This window comes from Chiloscyllium plagiosum, chromosome 23, assembly GCF_004010195.1.
Source record: "Chiloscyllium plagiosum isolate BGI_BamShark_2017 chromosome 23, ASM401019v2, whole genome shotgun sequence".
In the NCBI taxonomy this organism is placed as follows: Eukaryota; Metazoa; Chordata; class Chondrichthyes; order Orectolobiformes; family Hemiscylliidae; genus Chiloscyllium; species Chiloscyllium plagiosum.
In genome coordinates, this window is record NC_057732.1 from 45,964,052 (window position 1) to 45,980,896 (window position 16,845).

The 16,845-nt window shown below is 43.7% G+C and overlaps 1 protein-coding gene across 20 annotated transcripts in view; it reads right to left on the reverse strand.

Annotated features, from left to right (window-relative positions):
• celf2 (cugbp, Elav-like family member 2) overlaps positions 1 to 16,845 on the reverse strand; it is an 874,451-nt gene that overhangs the window by 336,882 nt on the left and 520,724 nt on the right. Inside the window, exon 1 of one of the 20 annotated variants that reach the window (XM_043714097.1) lies at positions 6,168 to 6,350. The exons of 18 other annotated variants lie outside the window; for them this stretch is intronic. The gene's annotated coding sequence lies outside the window, so the exon portion shown is untranslated. Of the gene's footprint in view, positions 1 to 6,156; positions 6,351 to 16,845 lie in introns of those variants that run through there. One more of the 20 variants, XM_043714094.1, reaches the window with a different exon arrangement.

A 16,845-nucleotide genomic window follows, 5' to 3' on the forward strand; every position in this document is an offset into this window, starting at 1 on the left:
AAGAGTGCTCTTTTTGGGATGTTTTACCAATTAAAGGCATGCCAAATCCCAGTTGTTATTGTGAGTGCCACCAGGTTTATAGATCACAGCTGGCAGGGGTGAAGGTCATGGGAGGCAAGACTAATCGCTGTGAATTACCAAAGATTCCCAACCCCCCAAGCTTGAGTTTTTCAGAGTGAAAAGTCTTTGTGAATCGTAGCAATTCTGCAGCTGACAGTGTGGAGGGTGAGTTTCAGCAGCTGAGCCTGCTCTTTCAGGTAACATCCAAGCAGCAAGCTGGGAGATGGCCCTCTCGGGGGGTGGTGGTGGTGGGGGGGGTTAATGGCCACATCAGGTGGCAGAATGTATCTACTAGTCCAGAATGATATTGACTACGCACAAACGCAACATAATCGCCAAACATAGAACTAAAGGGGAGACATGCCAACAGAGGATGGCTAGAATGTGCCATTTTTGACCTTTCAAACCAAGTCCACAAATGGATTTAAAAAGACGTTACACAGTTGCTTGAGCATGGAAAATTTAAAGGGATAGACAATAAGTGCAGGAGTAGGCCATTAGGCTCTTCAAGTCAGCACCACCATTCATCATGATCATGGCTGATTATCCACAATCAGTATCCTGCCTTATCCCCATAACCCTTGATACCACTATTTCTAAGAGCTCTATCCATCTCTTTCTTGAAAGTATCCAGAGATTTAGCCATTACTGCCTTCTGGGGCAGAGCATTCCATACACCCATCACTCTCTGGATGAAGAAGTTTCTCCTCAACTCTGTTCTAAATGGCCAACCACTTATTTTTAAACTGTGTCCTCTGGTCCTGGACTCACCCATCAGCAGAAATATTCTTCCTGCTGGATGAGAGTCAAATTAGACAACAGTGCAATGCTAGCTAAAATTCAATGGGCCAAAAGGCCTGTTTCTAATCTATGTTATCTAGGTGTTTGAAGAATGATGTAATGTAAATGATGAACTGTTTTACAGCACCAATCTTCACTATATCATCCTCTAAGTGGGACTGGGATTGTCCCAGAATCTCAGTAATGCACGGAGCTCCACTGAAGATGTTAAAAAGGTTGCACAGAAACATCACAGCAGTTGATAGGGAAGTGGTGACATGCTGGTGATAAAAATGGATGAGTAATCCAGAGGCCCGGGTCAACCATCTGGGGACCTGGGCTCAAATCCCACCATGGTCACTGTGGGAATTTGCATTCAGCTTATAAAATCTGGAATTAAAAGCCAATATCAGTAATGGTGACCATGAAACTATTATTGATGGTTGCAAAAACGCATTAACATCGTTTCGGGATAAAAGCTGTGGGGCTCACGTGACCCCCACAGCAGCCATATGATAGTACGGCACTCAATTCAAGAGTGATTAGGATGGGCAACATCTTGCCAGTGACACCCCAGTCCATGAAAGAAGAAAGTAATGAAGGTGGCATCAGGCAGTGCAAGGAAAATCCTGAGAGTGCTTTCTGGAGCTGAGGGCTTCTGTCATGATCTTCACCCAGTTTCCTCATAATACAGCATCTGAAAATAACAAATGCTAGAGAGCACAGCAGGTCAGACAGCATCCATGGAGAGAAAGCAAGTTAATGTTTCGAGTTGACATGACTCTTCATGAGAGCAGAGCTCCTCAATTTGCTGCTACATAAAGACATCTGACTGCTCGAAAGGGTCACGTTCACAAACATGCACCATGTCTGCAGAGAAGACAACCATTTGACAGATAAAGTGGCACACAGATTTACATTTAGTCATCATGCCACTGCAAAGTGTCTCAGTAGGTTTCATGTTGAATGACGGTGCTGCGGAGAGAAATGTAGCAGACATTTTGTGCATAGCAAGTCCCCATCAAAGGACGGACTGATTAATCGCAAAGTGCTGTCATACACAAACTGAAACTCTGCATCTCAATTTTTGTTGGAGCCTCTAACTAATTCACCAGAATATTCTTTGGAGCCAATAATTAAAAGGTTATTGAAAGCTATTGAAGACGAGATTGAGGAGTTCAATCCGAGTGGAAAAGACAGGGAGATGGTTTTAAAAGAAAACCTTATTAAATTTATGTAAATTCCATACCACATTAATGTGGAATATGGAGAAACTGCTGAAAATCTAATCTGTTTTTCTAATTCAGTTTATAATTGTAATTATTTCCACATTAAGGGGTTGATTCCATTAACACTTACATTCCCATTGCACTAATTGTAATGTAGCAGTGTGTGTAAATATGTGCCTATGTGTGTATCTATGTTCATATGTTTCCTCATTCTCCTACATATAGCTCTGTACATATGTACATCTGCCCATTTGTATAGACACGTGTGTGCAATTACAGTTGTGTCTGTGCATGCATGTGTGGGCACGTGTGCGTGTGCATATGTGTCTCACCATTTATCAAAGCCTTTTGTGCACTTTGCAAAACTCTTACAGACCAAAATCCCTGGAGAGAAAACTGGTTTCAAAGCAGCTTTTAATCGTGGTGTCAGGGGTAAAGCGGTGTGTAAGTAGGTCACAGACTACACTCTAAGCTGCACAGGATATTGTTATAGCTAACATTTACACCACCGCGCAAATCTAAATGCTTCCCCCTTCCCCTTGATTTAAAGTCAGCAGTAAAAAAGGCTGGTTAATTAAACAGAGAGAAATCACGAGCAGTTTCAGTGAAGAGAAAGCCCGAGTTGGTGCCGATAAACAAGGATGCTGCAGTGCGCTATTACTGACTTACTTTCTTACTGACCTATCTGTCTGCAATTAAAACGGATATATTCAAAAAACCAACTCATTTACCCTGCTCGTAATCAAAGAATGAGAGGAAGAGGCCATTCAGTTCACCACTTAAACTAGTGCTTTGACAGTTCATCCCTCATTCCACCACCCTGTTCATTTGCCCCACTTTCAGGGCAGGATTGGGGACTGAGAACGTTAGCGGTTGTTTTCACCAACCTTAACAAAGTGGCACCAAAATGCACTGGGTATTCACTTGCGTCCGTCTGGCTGAGGTTAGCTAACTTAGCAAGAGCCTACATTCAGTGACGGCCTAGCAGTGTTAGGCCGTCACTGTTAATCCAGACACTCAAGTAATGTTCTGGGGTCCTGGGTTCAATTCCCAACACAGCAGATGGTGAAATCTGAATTCAATAAAAATACAGAATTTCTTATCTGATCAATTGTCAGGAAAACCCAGCTAGTTAATGATGTCCTTTAGGGAAGGAAACTACTGTCTTTTCCTGGTCTGGCCTACATGTGACTCCAGACCCACAGCAATGTGGTTGACTCTTAACTGCCCTCTGGGCAATTAGGGATGGGCAATAAATGCTGGCCAAGAGAGTGATGCCTACATCTGTGAATGAACAACAGAAAAACATCAAACCAACACCTTTTGTATGTGTTACAACTGATCCTATCTCACTGCTGCTCAATTTCCAAAATCGGTTGGACATCTATTTCCTTGGTCTGGTTTCCCAGTGTACTTCCTTTTCTTAAAGCCTCAGATCATGCTAAATTTGTTGGCAATGGGGCAGGACAAAGCAGTCTGATTTCCAGGAGGTTAGATAGGAGCTCTCCAGCACTGCAGTGTCTGGGCATTTTCCTCTCTTTGAACGGAGGTATTACAGACTCTGATTGACACCTTTCCAACTCAGATCAGGAATACAGCTTTCACACGTGGCTTTCACTATTTTAGCGACAGCCAAAGTTGGGATGCATTTAAGTGCCAACTAAATAAGTGCACGAGGGAGATAGTAATGGACAAATACGCCGTTGGATGAGAGAGATGTAGCAGATTAAAAGAAGACATGTTAGAGCATAAGTACCGATACTCAGCAATTGTGGCAATAGGTCTGTTTCAGTGTTGTACATTTTAAGCTGTCCTCCTTGGGCATCACGTGTGTGTCTGAACAAACCTTTGCCCACATTGATCCTACTCCACTCAGGTCACCTGATTGGCACAGAGGCTCCAGGTGCCTCCACAAGCACATAAATGACCTTGCCCATTGCTTGCCCATCCCAGGCTGGCAGGGGTTTTAGCTGGATAACGTCAATTCCCAGCCCTTTGCTCAGCACTGGTAGTCAGGTGACCAACAATCAAACAAGGAAACTTAAGGAAAGATTAGATTAGATTAGATTCCCTACAGCATGGAAACAGGCCCTTTGGCCCAACAAGTCCACACCGACCCAGGATACTGGAGAGAGAGTGGAGCGACAGTTTACCCAGACTGATTCTGGGATGGCAGGACTGATGTATGAAGAAATGTGAATTGTCTGGGATTATATTGGCTGGAGTTCACAAAAGGTTGGATGGAGTGGAATTTCACAGAAACCTGTAAAATTCTCACAGGACCACACGGCACGGTGGCTCAGTGGTTAGTACTGCTGCCTCACAGCGCCAGGGACTCGGGTTCAATTCCAGCCTCGTCTGTATGGAGTTTGCACATTGTCCCCGTGCCTGCATGGGTTTCCACAATTCAAAGATGTGCAGGTCAGCTGAACTGGCCATGCTAAATTGCCCATAGTGTTAGGTGCATTAGTCAGGGTAGATATAGGGTAGGAGAATGGATCTGGGTGGGTTACTCTTCGGAGGGTCAGTGCGGACTTGTTGGGCCAAAGGGCCTGTTTCCATACTGTAGGGAATCTAATCTAATCTAAAGAAACCATCTTTGACTAGACAGGGAAGGATACTTCTGATGATGTGGGTGTCCAAAACCAGGGGTCACAGCTGAAGAGTACAGAGTAAACCATTTAGGATTGAGATGAGGAGGAATTTCCCACCAAGGGCGTGGTGAGCCTGTGGAATTCACCACCACAGAAAGCAGCCATTGCCCAAACGTTGTATGACTTCAAGAAGGAGTTGGATGTACCTGAAGGGGAAACAGTCTGTGAAGTTGGATGATCAGCTATGATCATAGTGGAGCAGTACCAAAGGGCCAAACAGCCTACTCCTATTCCTATCTTCTATGTTTCTAATGCTAATGAATTGGAATGTGGAGATGTACAAAACAAAAGCTTCCTCTGGCCTCTGGTAAGGGGTAGTGAGAGGGCTGGAGAAGGGATTAATAGCCCAACACATGTCCTTCTGCGACTTCTTCGAACAACAGGCTCTCAGACTGAACTCTCCAGCATTTGCTCTGATTCCTAACAATGGTTTGATTCTTCGCTTGGTTTGAATTACTCCCCTTGGTATGAGGTAAAACCTGACCATTTGTCTTCTGTGATTCTGGATGATTTGCTTTAACAACGCTCAAATATCCCGCGGGGCCCTTGCAGATTTACCTCAACTGAATTTCCTTGTCCTTTTAGGCACAGCACAGTGCCACACTGCTTCCCTTTTCTCACACGCAATAATCTCATTGACCTCGGTTTCTGGTACAGGTTGACTCATCAGCATTTTGTGCCCACCTTTATCTGCTGAACACAGGGACTCTTGCTGTCTGTATGAGTCCCAAGGGGCCAGCAGCCCTTCAGAATCTCACCTCTGCAGCCCCTCTCTGAAAAGGTGTGTTTTAATAATTCTCCCGATATCTAAACTATCTAAACTCCCCTACGCAGGATCACTGCATAGTGCTCTGGAATTTTATTTAATCTGTTATGAATATTTTTATTTTACCTGTTTATTTTAAGTTGTTAATTGAGGCATCACTGCAATGGAGACAAGCTAAATTAGCAAAGGCCCAAAATCCAAATCCGGAAACTTCTGGGCCTGCCGAGCCCACCACCAGAGCACGTGGTGATTTACTCACTGAACCAGAACAGAAAATGTCTTTTTATTCTTGCAATCAGCAGATAACGGCCAACAGCTCTTTGCATCCAGCAATGTTAAGCTAAAAGGAAGTGAACTCGTCTCAATCTGACCCTGGCTGTGGTGCAAACAGGATGGAGAGGCCTCGATATGAGAGATCTTGCCTGCCTCATCTCACAGCACTAGATGTTTAGATGGAGCAAACGTTAAATGTTACTAAAAACATGGGATACACACTTCACCAACAAGGAAAGTGGTGACAAATTCCAAAACGACAGGAACCCAAAATGAAACCACACTAATGTCCAAAACCACGAGCAAGTAGTTCCTGCACTTAACTACGCACAAGCAGTCCTCTAGCATGCTCCCCCGCTGACTCAGTGGAAGATAATGTGTAACAGACACTTGCCTTTAACTCACGTGTGACTCTAGATTGCTGTCCACTGAATCCTGTTGAATTCCCTGGCCGTGGGTAGGTAGGAATCTGCTTGAGTTTGTCGAAGGGTCCTGTCGTCCTGAAAGTGAATTCTCTATTTCTCAACCCTCGGTCTCTTGTCCACACAGCTGCAGAGCTGTGTTGCTGACGTTGTCAACCCCACCGGTACTTGCGAGATAGAAGTTATACTTCCTGTGCGCGCCAGAGTGAGTGAAAGCTAAGCCATCGAGTATTAAATTAAACTGATGAGCACCGGTATAAAACACTGATGCAATTACAGTGTTGCCTTACTAAATCTGTCCAGACGACAGGTCAAGCCCCCACCAACTCCACAAAGATATTCCTCCATTTCCCCATTATAATGAAAGGAAGGCTGTGCCTTGTCTTGTTGTCATCCTACACCTTTATAATGTCCACCTTTCTCTGATTGTCCTTCCTAGGGCTGAAGAAGCCCCATCATCAGCCTATGTAGGAACAGAGGAATCAACAGCGGGAAGTGACCTTTCAACTTTGGTCAGATGAAAACTAAAGCGTTTAGAAATATCTAATTTTATGATTCATATGTTTTAGGGCTATAACTTCAAAAGTACAAACTAAATGCAAGATAGGTTGGAGAAAACTGGCTTTGAGAAGTTGATAGCCCTTACTCCCACACCAAGATAATGGCAGTTCAAAGAAGGTTTGATCTTTCTGTGAAGTTAAAGGTTTGATAACAAAAAACAACAGGTAGACCTCATAACACTTCCTGATTGAGCCTCATGGGATTGCAGTTGTTCTCATTGTTCCACATTATTCATGTCGGTCCCATAATCAAAGGGATGTTTCAAAGGTAAAGTCCATTGTTTGAGTCTATATCCGAAACTTCCCGGGCATACCATGCTGCCATGGGCAAGGATTACAGGGAGGCTTTTGGTTTTGGGCTTCAGTGTGATTTCTCACAGAAGCAGGCAGCTGCAGTCAGTCTTGGTACAGCTTTAAGAAGCTGAGAGAGAGAGAGAGAAAATGAATCTGCCAGGAGGTGTAAAGTTGCAGGAACCAGCTGTAGGGGACAGTGAGAAGTCAGGGATGTTTCCATGTTGAAGGCACTACGCAAGAATTCACTGAGGCCAAAGCATGAACTGGGGAGCCCAAACTCATGAGGTGTTGAAGGAGAGTCAGGGATTCTCCCGGCAAGATTATAGTGGAGAGCACTAGAGAAATCTCATACTCTAGGGAATAATAAGGAGAGGTTGGAAAGGAAGGGACTTTTGTCACTGGATCGCAGGAGGTTGAGGGGTGACCTCATAGAGGTTTATAAAATCATGAGGGGCATAGATAAGGTGAATGGTACAGCTTTTTCCTAGGGTGGGGGGAGTTCAAGATGAGGGGGTACATTTTTAAGGTGAGAGGAGGAAGATTTAAAAAAAGACATGGAGGCATCTGTATTACACAGAGTGTGGTTCGTGTGTGGAATGAACTTCCAGAGGAAGTAGTGGATATGAGCACAGTTACAACGTTTAAAAGATATTTGGATAAGCACATGAATTGGAAATTTTGGAGGGAAATGGGCCAAGTACAGGTAGGTGGGACTGGTTTAGTTTGGAATTACGGTTGGCATGGACTGATTGGACCAAAGTGTCTGTTTCCGTGCTGTACGATTCTTTTCTAGGAACACTGAAGGGAATCACAGTGAGACCCTGAGAACTGTGAAACATCCTGGTTTGGTTCTTTGGAGAAGGAAAGGAGTAATCAAGACCCCACAACGTAACGGGGAATATAGGTGGGAATTAAAGTTGACTGAGCATACAGTCATAGAGATATACAGCATAGAAACAGACCCTTCAGTCCAACTTGTTCATGCAGACCAGATATCCCAACCTAATCTAGTCCCACCTGCCAGCACCCAGCCCATATCCCTCCAAACTCTTTCTATGCATATACCATCCAGATGCCTTTTAAATGTTGCAATTGTACCAGATTCCACCACTTACTCTGGCAGCTGATTCCATACACGTACCACCCTCTGTGTGAAAATGTTGCCTCTTAGGTCCCTTTTAAATCTTTCCCCTCCCACCCTAAATCTATGCCCTCTAGTTCTGGACTCCCTGACCCCAGGGTAAAGACTTTGTCTATTTATCCTATCCATGTCCCTTATGATTTTGTAAACCTCTATAAGGTCACCCCTCAGTCTCCGACACTCCAGGGAAAACAGCCCCAGCCTGTTCAACTTCTTCCTACAGCTCAAATCCTCCAACCCTGGCAACACCTTTGTAAATCTTTTCTGAACCCTTTCAAGTTTCACAACATCTTTCTGATAGGAAGGAGACCAGAACTGCATGCGATATTCCAAAAGTGGCCTAACCAATGTCTTGTACAGCCGCAACATGACCTCCCAACTCCTGTACTCAATGCTCTGACCAATAAAGAAAGCATACCAAACACATTCTTCACTATCCTATCTACCTGCGACTCTAATTTTCAAGGAGCTATGAACCTGCACTCCAAGATCTCTTTGTTTAGCAACATTCCCTAGGACCTTCCCATTAAGTGGATAAGTCCTGCTAAGATTTGCTTTCCCACAATGCAGCACCTCGCATTTATCAAAATTAAACTCCATCTACCACTCCTCAGCCCATTAGCTCATCTGATTGAGATCCCGTTGTAATCTGAGGTAACCTTCTTCGCTATGCATTACACCTCCAATTTTAGTGTCATCTGCAAAATTACTAAGTATACCTCCAACGTTCACATTCAAATTATTTATATAAATGACAAAAAGTAGAGGACCCAACACCGATCCTTGTGGCATTCCTCTGGTCACAGGCCTCCAGTCTGAAAAACAACCCTCCACACCTTCTATGTTTGAGCCAGTTCTGTATCCAAATGGCTAGTTCTCCCTGTATTCCATGACACCTAATCTCGCTAACCAGTCTCCCATGGGAACCTTGTCGAAGACCTTTCTGAAGTCCACATAGATCACGTCCACCGCTCTGCCCTCATCAATCCTCTGTTATTTCTTCAAAAACTCAATCAAGTTCATGAGACATGATTTCCCAAGCATAAAGCCATGAAGACTATCCCTAACTGCAGGAAATCTAATCTAAATCTAAAATAATACATGTAAATCCTGTCCCTCAGGATTCCCTCCAACAACTTGCCCACCACCGACGTCAGGCTCACTGGTCTGTAGTTCCTTGGCTTGCCCTTACCACCCTTCTTAAACAGTGGCACCACGTTAGCCAACCTCCAGTCTTCCAGCACCTCACCTGTGACTATCGATGAAACACATATCAGCACCTCACCTGTGACTATCGATCACACAAAGATCAGTACTCTGTTAAGATTTTTAGGTTTGAAGCATAGGATTAATGATGCACAGCATTAAGTGGATAGGAATTTGGTTTGAAAAGAATTACATTTTTTTTGTTTAAAAGGTAAAAAGCTGGTGACATAATTCTCTCAGTTAATAACTGGGAAATCGAATCTGTTTCTAAAGTTGCTGGTCTCCACTGAGGTAGTTATGCTTGCCAACTTCTGATCAACACTGGACTTATTTATCCTTCCATCTTCCGGCTTCATTTCCTTGCAGCTGATTCTTTTTGTGGTCTATGACTTTCCTTTATTCGACATGACTAGCCCTTTATCTGTACTAAATGCTCACTTTATTCTTTTGATTTGCCTCCTCTTGTTAAATTCCAAGTTACTCGAGAGTGTTAAAGAAACCAACAGTTTCATTGAGTTGAAACAAAAAAAACACAGCACTACTCACAAAACGTCAAATGACTCTTAAAGGAGCCATGGGTCGAATTGTGGTCTCCCTCAGGCTTTTTAAACTTGAAGCCTTTATCCCGCAGTTGTATTTCTCAGCTTTAAAACAATTTGCCCAGGCCACCATACAGTGCTGTAATTGACCCTGACCACCAGGCACTTGGAGGGTTCTGTCTCAGTAAATGTGATTTTGTAATTCTGCAGAGACAGAAGATGGGCTGTGCCCTTAAATAGGACACCAACCGAAAACGAACACATTTTCAGTTAATGATGCAAGAACTCATTCTCAGCATCTAAGTGTTTCAGGCCTTGCCTGCATAATGACTGAAATCAAGTTGGGAATGATATATACCTCCCATCAAATAGTGCTGACTGCTTGGCACACATGCCCACAGCATCTGCTACATACAAATAATGCCAACCCACTGTTGAGGAAGGGTGAAAAGATTGCCAATATCCACTCAGGTCACGTAGTTCCCATCTTTCTAAATTTGAACAAGTCCTCCACCCGTTCTGACAATGGGCCTTTAATGAACAGCATACATCAGAGATTGGTTTCTGGGCTACCATCTTCACCTCCACATAAAACCTTTGCTCAGCATCGACCACGTTCTTCAATGACTACAAAATGAGCCATTTATTTGCTGAACAAAACTTCACGAGAGGCCTCAGAGAAATCTGAATTCCGTCCCACTGAATGGATGATTGAAAAAGCACAATGCTCTCCAAACCCAGCAGAGCTATGGGGTGTGATATGCAGCCCACAGCTGCAACCACCATGCTGTAATGTTTGATTCACTAACAACAAAGTTCAATGGTTATTGAAGATCTGAGCTAGATGCGTTTCAATTTCCTGTGATTATTTGGCAAAACCCATAGAGAACTCAACTCGAATCCTTGACATTGTACTCTCAGCTCCTTCCACAGAAATCAAAATCCACTTGGGATGTGCAAGGCTGGGATTCCTTCTTGGAGCAGACTTACTCAACACTTTGAGTCATAGGGATGTACAGCATTGAAACTGACTCTTTGGTCCAACACATCTGTGCCGACCAGATATCCCAACCCAATCTAGTCCCATTTGCCTGTACCTGGCCCATATTCCTCCAAACCCTTTGTATTCATATACCCATCCAGATGCCTTTTAAATGTTGCAATTGTACCAGCCTCCACCACTTCCTCTGGCAGCTCATTCCATACACGCACCACCCTCAGCGTGAAGAAGTTGCCCGTAGGTCTCTTTTATATTGTTCCCCTCTCACACTAAACCAATGTCCTCTAGTTCTGGACTCCCCCCACAACCCCATCCCAGGGAAAAGACTTTATTTATTTACCCTGTCCATGCCACTCGTGACTTTATAAACCTCTATAAGGTCACCCCTCAGCCTCCGATGCTCTCCCATCTTATTTTACAATCACGTATTGCATGTGAACAACAGAACAGAATAGAATCCCACGTGTACAAACAGTCCATTCAGCCCAACAAGTCCACACCAACTCTCTGAAGAGCATTCCACCCAAACCCATCCCCCTACCCTATCCCTGCATTTCCCCTGGCTAACACACACAAAATATACATCTCTGAAGACTATGGGTAATTTAGCATGGCCAATCCACCTAACTTGCACATGAAAGAAACCAGAGCACCAGGCAGAAACCCACGTAGACAGGGGGAGAATATGCAACCTCCACAAGACAGTCACCTGAGGCTGGAATCAAACCCAGGTCCCTGGTGCTGAGAGGCAGCAGTGCTAACCACTGAGCCACCGTGCTGCCCCAGTGAAGCACATGATACACTTGCTGGAATTCAACCAACAGATCCCCACAGATAATTGTGAGCATATGTAGCCAGGGATGGTGCATGAAACTAACGGACTGTTGTAAAAACCAACTTGTGACTTTTTAAGGGAGGAAATGTGACATTGTCACCTGGTCTGACTTACACATGACTCCAGACCCACAGCAATGTGGTCGACTCTTAACTGCCCTCCAAAATGGCGTAGCCAGCGACTCGGTTGGATAAGGATGGCAACAAATGCTGGCTCTGCCAGCCATGCTCACATTTTATAAATTAACACAAATAAACAGAGGCTTTGACTGAGTGGATATTCATCAGGCCACTCACGAACAAAATGAGGAAACGCTTCTTCCCGTAAAGGATAGTGGAATTGTGAAACTCCCTTCCACAACAGCCAACAGAATTCAGAAGGCTAATATTGATGAGCTTTCAATCGTTCAGGATGCCCAGGGTAAACATCCCAGTTCCTGACGAGAATGGAGAGAATTGCTTTACTCTCCAGTCAATCAGGTCTGGAGTTGGCACTGCTGTGAGTGGCGAGAACTGACTTATTACACGAGTTGCGTTTCTTACAATTTGTAGAGACCCCCTTAAACAAACACTCTCAATAGAATTCGCTTTGGTGTTTGTTTTGTTTGCTATGAAATGTACTGTTTGGTTGATAATAAATCCAGCCTTGCCTCACACAGCCATGTCAATAGGTAATCCAGTGCAAGCCAATGGAGTGGTGGGGTCTAGATTAGAGTGGTGCTGGAAAAGCACAGCAGTTCAGGCAGCATCCGAAGAGCAGTAAAATCAATGTTTCGGGCAAACGTCCTTCATCAGGAATACAGCTGTATTCCTGATGAAGGGCTTTTGCCTGAAACGTCGATTTTACTGCTCCTAAGATGCTGCCTGAACTGCTGTGCTTTTCCAGCACCACTCTAATCTAGACTCTGGTTTCCAGCATCTGCAGTCATTGTTTTTACCCAATGGAGTGTTGGTAAAGAGCATGGCTGATCTAATTAAACAGAAGCACAGACTCAAAGAGCTGAATGACGTACTGCTGCTCCTTTAATTCCTAAAGTTACAAAAGTGCCAGTTAGATCCATCCCCTACTTGTATTTAGTGTCCTTGGCTCTACCATGATCATTTGTATATGTCCAGTGCACAACTCACTGTAAAAATAAAATCAGGAAAAGGTGACAATGAGGAGATCAGCGAGTAGAAATTCTGCAGGAGCTTTTCTTCTGGTGCAGACTAGGTGGGTAAATATGGCATTAGTTGTTCAGTGGTCGCACTCTCACCTTGGGACCCTGCAGACTGTGGGTTCCATCCCCACTCCATGGCCTTGTGCTCATAATCCAGGCTGAAAGTGCAATGTCCACTGAGGTTCTACTGTACATGGTCTAATGAGACCACGTCTCTAGATTGTGTTTTAACATTTTTCTTGGCTGTGTTTATCCTCGCTGAGATGTTGAAGACAATTACAGTTATTTTGGCCCGAGGTAAGAGTGAGTGATGGAATCCCAGACTTTTGTTTCAGCAACTTTGCAAAATTGGTTTCTCTGCCCAGTTTGTGTACTATATGACATAGGAAGGGGAGTAGGCCATTCAGCCCCTTAAACCTGTCCTGCCATTCAATGATCTGTGGCCTAACTCCATGTAACTGCCTTTGGCCCTTATCCCTTAATATCTTTGCTTAACAAAAATTATCGATACACACAGATTTAAAATTAACCACAGACCTAGCATTCCGGAATACAGTGGTGCTGGAAAAGCACCAGGGCATCAATGTGGACTTCACCAGTTTCCTCATTTCCCCTTCCCCCACCTCACCCCAGTTCCAAAATTCCAGTTCAGCACTGTCACCATGACCTGTCCTACTTGCCTATCTTCTTTTCCACCAATCCACTCCACCCTTCTCCCTGACCTATCACCTTCATCCCCACCCCCACTCACCTATTGTACTCTATGCTACTTTCTCCCCAACCCCACCCTCCTCTCATTTATCTCTCCACCCTGCAGGCACTCTGCCTGTATTCATGAAGGGCTTTTGCCCGAAACGTCAATTTTCCTGCTCCTCGGATGCTGCCTGAACTGCTGTGCTCTTCCAGCACCACTAATGCAGAATCTGGTTTCCAGCATCTGCAGTCATTGTTTTTACCACAGATCTAGCATCAACTGTCTTTTTGGGAGAGAGTTCCAAACGTCTACTGCCTTTATTGTGTAAAAATGCTTCCTAACATCTCTCCTGAAAGGTCTGGCCCTAATGTTTAGATTATGTCCCCTAGTTCTAGGATATCTGACCAATTGAAATAGTTTACCTTAATTGTGTCTTTTCCTTTTAATATCTTGAAAACTTCAATTAGATCTTTTCTTAACCTTAAAACATTTGTATAATTTGAATAATACCTCCTCAGGACATGACCCCTGAAGTCCACGTTTCATTCTTGTAAACCTACACTGTTTTCTCTCCAAGGTCAATATATACTTCCTAAGATTGTGATGCCCAGAACTGCTCATAGTATTCCAAGTGGATCTAACTGGAGGTTTTTATAGCTGCAGCATAACCTCGGCAACCTTATACTCCAGACCCCCTATAAAGTACACAAATCTGTGTGGATATGATGGTATTGAACAGGTTACCCATTGTTTTACTGTTCACTCTTGCAAACATTTTAATGCAGTTTTTATATTGCAGGCATTTGACAGTGCCGGAAAGGATGTAAAAGACCATTGAGTCAACATCAAGAGGTGACAGCATTTTCCAAAGAAGCAAGCTTGTGTTTTGGAAATGATTTTCTTTTTAAAGAAGAAAAACTGATTTAACTGCGCATACCCCTGATAAACCCTAAACACCAATGTTGCAGTGAAAACCATAAATGTTGGAGATCACAGTGGGCCAGGCTGCATTCGTGGAGACAGCAAGCTAAATGTTTTGAGTCTAGCTGATGCTTCATCAGAACTGGTGAAGTTTTGATGAATAGTCATCCATCCTTGAAGCGTTAACTTGCTCTCCGAAATGTTGACTTCTCCAACTCCTGATGCTGCCTGGCTTGCTGTGACGTTCCAGCCTCCTCTTGTCTACGGATGCTGCCTGACCCATTGTGATCTCCAGCATTTTTAATTTTCAGTTAGATTCCAGCAACTGCAATAATTTGCTCCTCCAGTGCTGCAGTTTTTGGATTGACCCATGCACCTTGAACCAAAAGAGGCAATCAGATTTGAAATCAATTATTGTTTTTGCTACAACAAAATGTTGAACAAATGAAGATATGTGAAAGTCGTAAGTGCAAGGGCATATCTGAATGAAAACTTTGGGGTCTGAGTGCCAAGTTCCACATGTCAGAAGACAATGCTACAGTGAGGCTACTGTATGGATCTGAAGGAATTTCCACACTATAGGAGGTCCTGTTTGTCAGAAACAGAGACATTAAAACACACAGTTAAATGGAGAAGATCCTGTGATACTGATTGAAGAATAGGGTGCTCTCCCTGTCCAATATTTATCCCTCAACCAACAACACCAAGACAGAACATCGACTCATCATCACATTGCTGATAGCGACAGTGTGCAGAGTTTATAAATTTACTGCTACATTGGAAGATTACAAATCGTGACATTATAAAAGTGCATCACTCACCGTGAAGCAACTGTGAAATGTCCTGAGAGCATGAAGGATGCGTTGGACGTGGGAGCCATTTCTCACCTCGTTCTTTTGAACTGGCTGCCTGAAGTCATCCCAGGACGTCATGGACCATGAGCCCTCCAATCCCAAAACCACAGCCCCGTCCCCCCCGCCCACATCACAAAATTTCCACCTGTGAAATCACAGCAACCTTCAAACCAGAGAAAGCCTGGGATTCTGACTCTGTTAGCTGCAAAGTTATAAGTGGCCTTATAAAGATGAAATGTTTCATGAGTTGGTGCATTCAGTCTGTGCATTGGTTTGACTTGGAATGGGGGTGGGGGGTTGATGGGGGGCGTGGGGGTGTGAGGAGGGAGGGCGGCACTTTGAAGAAAGAAAAGCAAGAACCTTACCATGGCAAGTTAGGATTTGCTGCAAGGCCCATAATTTATAGTAGCTGGCTTGCAATTCACTTGATGGTTTTAAGACACAAGGTGGCCTTGCCAAATGGCTGAGGTACAGTGCGCCTAACAGTAATTTAAAAATTATTCAAGACCTATGCCAATTAGGAGCCAATTTATTTTTCTCATACACAGTCAAAATGAATAATGGGAAGCGAATTGAAATTAAGTGTTCCCATTGTGACTTTCAACATGCCACAGAGACCACTGTCCTGCTAAAACCGTCACAGGGTTTCAGAACTAGCCACGCACAATTAAAGTTTATCCCTACTCATTTACTTGTAGACTTGTGTTTTGAAACCGCAATGGAAAATAAAATTGTAAAATAATAATCAGTCCAGCCTGTTTTGGCCAAGATCAGCTCTCATTACTTCCAGACATCAGGAGAAAAACCAGCACTGTTAGAACTCCTCAGATTTCCTCCACCCAGTTCCTACAACATAGACTCTGAATTAATTACAATCAAAAGAAAAAAAAAACTTGTATTTATATAATGCCTTTCACTGTTCCAATGTAGCTGTGCGAATCAATGAAGTAACAAACAGTACAATCCATGTACAGCAACAAATGTCCTTTTTCTTTGAAGTAATACTGGTTGTGGGGCAAACATTGGCCAGAGCACTGGAGAAATGTCCTCGCTCCTACTTGATATATCACAGGGTTTGTTGTTGGAATTTGCTTTGTGTATAGTAACAGAAAAAATAGATGCAAGAGTAGGCTCTTTTGGCCCACTTCGGCAATTTGGCTGCAATGTTTTCTCGTGTTCCGGTAGTAACTATTTAACAAAAAGTTGGTTGTAAATACTTTGGGAGACTGGATGTAGGGTTTGCTCACTGAGCTGGAAGGTTCATTTCCAGATGTTTCATCACCCTACTAGGTAACATCTTCAGTGGGCCTCCAGGCTGCTGATTCCTGCTTTCTATTCTACGTTTGGGTTTCTTTGAGTTGGAACAGGAAATGACATCACCACATGACATGACATCACCAACCCAAAGAAACCCAAACATATAAATAGAAAGCAGGAATCAGCAGCAATGCTTCGCCC